The sequence below is a fragment of the Otolemur garnettii genome, unplaced genomic scaffold (assembly GCF_000181295.1).
Source record: "Otolemur garnettii isolate 467f Iridium unplaced genomic scaffold, OtoGar3 scaffold00014, whole genome shotgun sequence".
NCBI lineage: Eukaryota > Metazoa > Chordata > Mammalia > Primates > Galagidae > Otolemur > Otolemur garnettii.
In genome coordinates this window covers 20,476,566-20,482,192 of record NW_003852409.1, presented here as the reverse complement: position 1 = coordinate 20,482,192, position 5,627 = coordinate 20,476,566, and positions in this window count along the sequence as shown.

The following is a 5,627-nucleotide window of genomic DNA, read 5'->3' as shown; positions in this document are numbered from 1 at the left end:
AAAAAAAAGACCTCCCGATTGAATGGAAAAGGAGTGGGGTGGTGTTGCACAATGCAACATTCAAGACTCAAATATTCATAGCTTCCTTATTAGCACACTGAAACATGTAAGTAGCCCAGTCTTTGAGTGGAAATATGACAAGGATGTCATATGTTGTAAACCGTTGGAGTTTTTACCATGAGGGAGGACCACTTCTCCATCCCACTGCTGCAGCCCCGGGTGGTCTGAGGGCTTAGTACTTCTCTCTACTGCAATTTCAACAGTCAACCCACTGGTCTGTCTACCTCTAGTCTTATCCTGTCTAATCCGTTCTCTGTACTTACATGACGAGGTGATTGTATTAAAAGCCCAGATCTGATACTGGTCCTCTTGTAAAGCGCTTCCCTGATTCCCCGTTGTTCTGAGGATGATGAATTTCACGCTCCCTATTGTAGAACAAGGTCCAGGATCACGCGGTGCCAGAGTGTCCTGTACTGAGAACCTGTCCTCATTCCGTGCCTCTGCCTTACCACCCCCTGGGGAAATTCTTTCTCACTTCTCAAGACTGAATTCAAGTGTCAGCTTATCTTTGAAGCTATTCCTGACTCCTTCACGCTGGAGTTGAGCACTCACGACCCTGGTAACACTATCAATGTAAAGACTGCTGTAGTAATAGCCAGTCCCTTAAGAATTCGTGAGCACCAGTGTGTGGCTGGCAGTGTTCTGTGTGCTTAGGATACATCAGAGGACAAAAGGTCCCTGAATTTGGAGAGCTTATATCCTTGTGTGTGGGTGGGTGGGTGTTAGGGAGAAGAATAATAAACAAAATAAGTAAAATATGCACTATGTGAGAAGACGATAAATTCTATAAAAAAAGGAAAAATGAAATAGAGAAAAGAGAATCAGAAGTTTTGAGATAAGAAGATCAGTTTTAATAGGAAGTAGGATACAGTGTGAGGAGATTATGGAAGAATGAGAGATTGGAATAGAGACTTAAAGGAGATGAAGAAGTAAGCAGATATCTAGGAAAAGAACATTCCATGCAGAGAACAGCTCTAGCAAAGACCTAACTTGGGACCACACGTGAAAGGGCAGTGTAAAGGGACCAGGTGAAGGTCAGTGTGGCCAGAGCAGAGTGAGGAAGGAGGCAGGCTGGGTAGGAAGTCGGAGAGGAAAAGCAGAGCCAGGTCACGTGGGGCTGCGCAGACTGCTGCCAGGATTCGGGCTTTGCCTCTGAGTGAAATGGAGAGCTTTGCAGGGTTTTGAGCAAAAGAATGCCAAGATCTGACTTATGTTTCAAAGAATTACTCAGATGCCTCTGTAGAGGAGCAGCCATGGTGCAGAAAGGCCTGTAGGAGTCTGTTTGGGGGACAGGTGCTGGTGCTTTGGAGCAGAATGGGAACAGAACTTACACCGTGTGTCTCCTCACATGTCTTGCATTGTGTGCCTGTGCACCCCGTGAGCAGTGACTGAAACTTCTTCATCTGTGGGGCTTCAGCGACCCCGTCCTGGACACATCATAGGTGTTCAGGACGTCTTAGAGAACTAGAACCCTGGGTTTGCCAAGTTTCCTCCTAGTATCCATAGTGGGTAAAACTGGAGAGGAGCTGTAATTCCACACGGCCATTAAGGGTTAGCTCAAATGTCACCTCTCCCACAGAGCCTTCCCTCCTCTGAGCTCCCATAGCCATTTCCCCTACCTCCTCCTAGCTCCTAATTATTTTGGAGTGTTTGGAGGATAGGCAGATGAGACCAGTTTGCTTAGAGGTAAAAGAGTCCTGGGTTTGGGGAAGACCCTATCTTGAGAAGTTTGGAAGCCAGGTAAAGGATTACACCCTTCTCATCACAGCAAGTAAAGAGGCATTGAATATTCTGGGGAGATGATACAACATGGTTCTGGCATTGTCCAATGTCAGAAATGGAGAGAATTAAGGGCTTCTAACCAAAATGCTTCTATATAAAGATGGGGGAAGTTGAGGTCACTGAGACAGAGGCCAGATCTAATGACTCACGCGTGTTTTCCTCCCATTTTAGGGAAGGCAAATAGGACAATTGAGAGTGGGAGGAGATGGAATTCTAGGGCTGTAAGGTAACTGACTTTATCATCCTGGCATGGGGTAACCTGTGAAAACAATGACCATTTATTGAACACGGTATTGTAACCCAGGGGCCATGCGCCATGCTGGTCCTGTCTGTTAACTTATTTCATCTTTTCCACTATGCTGAAGGACTGATAAGGTTCATCTCATGTGATAGGTGAGCTCTGAGGCCCAGAAGATTTAAGGGCAATACCTAAGATCCCACAATTGTTATACAGCTCAGCCCCATCTAACCCAGGTCTGCGGTCTGCAGTCTGCGGTCTGCGGGGCTCTGCAGCCTATGTTCTGCCCGCCTCACACGCTGCACAGAGAACGGGTGCTCTCGAATATTCATCTCCTGACAACCTCTTTAACTTATCTCTTCCTCTTCTCATTACAAGGAGTTGCAGACGTTTCTTCTATAGGAACTTCAGGAGTGACAGACCCACGGGCCTGAGGGACTGAGCATCTTTTTTCTGTGCTACCAGGGGCTGACTCAGCACCTCCCAGCTCCTTCACTTGCAGCTTTGCTAAGAAAGAGCACCAGGACTCCTCTCCTACTCTCTGGAGAGCCTAGCTTGCCCTGGACCCACTAGATAAGCTAATCCTTGTTTCTGTGGCTTTTTGGTTTCCTTCTGTCTTCTTTTCCACCCTGCTGCCTTCTCTTCTCTCTTCATTTTCTTCCCTCTTAACTCTTGGTGATTTTCCACCTTACGCTCTGCCTACTGGTACACTGGGGATCTGTGGTCCTTTGAGGAACTTGGATAAGCTCTATGTTCTTCTGCAAGAGATGGGCAGAGTATCTATTCTACCTGAGATAGGTACAGCCACTGTTGGGCCAGATGAACGTTCTTGCCACCCCTCTATTCGACCCCAAGTTGAATTTTCCCCACTAGTGCTACTTCACAGCATGTGCAGTGTTTGTGTTCCTACCTTGAAGCTGGGATCTATATTGTGTACATGTATTATAATGCTGGAAATATCCGAATGACTACGTGTACTTCTACGTGTAGAATATTACAGCTAGGTAAAATAATTTGCATCCCACCCTCCTTTACCTGGCAAAGACAAGTATGTTTTTCAAGGTCTTGCAGCTAATCCAAAGCCCAATCCACTCTCTCGCCAAGGTCCATCAATGGAGGCAGCATGTTGGATCTGTGCCACATCTAAGGCCCAAAAAACTTTGGGATTGAATCCTGGACGTACCAATTGCTACCTTTAGACTTCTGTCTGCCAACTCTCTGAGCCTCTGCTCGCCCATCGGTAAGGTGAAGAAAACATAATATGTCTCTGTGTTGCTGTGATCATTATGTCTGGAGAGCTCCATGTCAACTAAATTTTAGTCGATGCCGGGCATTGCACTCAATTCTTTTAACATACACTAAGCCTTATGATCCTGTTGCAAAGAGTGTGTGCAAAGCCCTAGCGTGGCGTCTGGCACACAGTTTGGGCTCTGTGCCTCTTTGCCACCTGGAGTCCTTTTTAGGGAAGGATGTGGAGGTATGAATAAAGGACGAGTGTGAATTCCCTTTCCCTGCCCCCTCCTCCCACCCCAGCAAGCTCTGCTTACTCCTTTCCTCTCTCTCCCTCCTGCCTCCCTAGCAAGGCAAAAAAGGATGAAATTGACCATTGATCTCTGCTCATTCTCCTGGAGCTGGAGGAAGCAGGACACTCCGGGGTCGTCTGAGGACAGTTTGGACAGAAAAGCTCTCAGAGACTGAGTCTAAGGCAGGTGGGTGTAGGGGGAGCAGGCAGGGCAGAATCCTCTCCCTTCTCGTGGCGGCTGGCTGACAAAGCCTTGCTCTCATGCACCCAGGGAAGTCACGAGTGTCTTTGCAAGCATCCGAAAAGGGAAGGAACATTTCCATTAGCAGAATCAGCAGTAAAGAGATTTCCAGTCACAGTCATAGTTGCATTTGGGGGAATCGTTTCAGTGGTGGCTGTGGGCGGAGGAGGGAAGGGGGTGGGGTGGCAAGGAAAGGCACAGGGAGACGTTTGGTCTACTTGCACAGAGCTGAGAAACAGCCTGAGTGAGAGCCAGGTGCTAGACGCAGGCTGACTATTCCGGGGCAGGGCTGGTCTTTTGACAAACATTCTGGACCTCCTCCTTCCCTTCAGATGGACAGAGCGCCTTTCTAAGGGCTCCCCTCGGAGGCTGCACCCTTATTCTGTGCCCCCTTTGCTCTAATTACCTGGATTACTCTTTTAAAGACTTTCCGAGGCAGAAGCAACTGCTTTGACTCCTGGGATTTGTGGAGGTGGGAACATTTCCAATTTGTTCACCCCAGTCTTTCCTAAAGTTAGCTACTCATCAGAGTCATTTTAGAGCCCAGGCTTAAGGCCAACCCTGCTGAGGGCGCCTGGGGAGAGGCCCTGTAATCTGTACTTTACCAAGTGCACCCACTCCTTGGCTTGTCCCTGAAGAATCTCTGCACAGTTGTCCCTGTGCAGCTCTTGATTCCTCACTTCTTGGTGCTCCTTGTGTGTCTTGATTCTTCATAGCCTCCATGATGACCTGCACATTTCTGGGGCAACGTGCACTTTCCAAGCCCCATTCACATTCCCAGAAGGGGAATGCTGCTCTCTATGGACAGAAGGCTTTCCCCTGCCTGATGCACCTAAGTCCATCTCATAGACTTAGCTCAGCTGCTCTCTGCTCTCTGGCTTAGGCAGCTTCTGTGTGTTTTTCTGCATGTCTATCCTCCTTTGATAGGGTTTCCATATTTAGCAAATAAAAACACAGGATGCTCAGTTAAACCTGGATTTCAGATAAATAATGAAAACTTGTTCGGTATAAATATGTCCCATTCAATATTTAGAACATATTTATACTAAAAAAATAAAAAATGTCCCCCTGATTGTCTGAAATTGAAATTGACCTGAGTGTCCCGTATTTAACTTGGGAGGCAGCTGCGATCACTGCTGTGCCATCACCACCACCACATGTGGAACCCCACAGGGATCCTGTGTTTCCTCTCTCTCTTTTCCTGAATCACAGTACTGATGAGTGATTCTCCCCCTACACATGCTGTACCCACAACTTCCATCTCAGGAAATCAAAGTGTCATTCACAGGGTCACGCAAGCTAAGGAGTCCCCTTCATCCTGTCCCCGCCACTTATCCCTCCAGTCAGCCAGTCCTTTTGCTTCTGCCTTTAGAAGGGCTTTCAATATTCACCTCTGATAGTTTCCATCACCTTCATCCGGCCACACCCTTTTCTCACGTCAGCCTCCTCAGTGGTGTCCTGTTCCTTCTGTCCTTTCTTGATACCATGTGGTTGTACACAGCCCATGGGCCATATCCAGCCCACTGCCTGTTTCTGTACAGCCCATGAGTCCACTTTTTTAATCATTGAAAAAATTAGAAGAATAATATTTCTTGACATGTGACAATTATATGAAATTCAGATGTCAGCGTCCATAAGTAAATATTCACTGGAACACAGCCACACTCATTTGCTGATGTGTCATCTGTGGCTACTACTGTTCTACAACTGCAGAGTCAAGTCTGTTAGCCACAGACAATGTCTGGCCTGCAGAACTTCAAATATTTATTAACTGGCCTTTGACA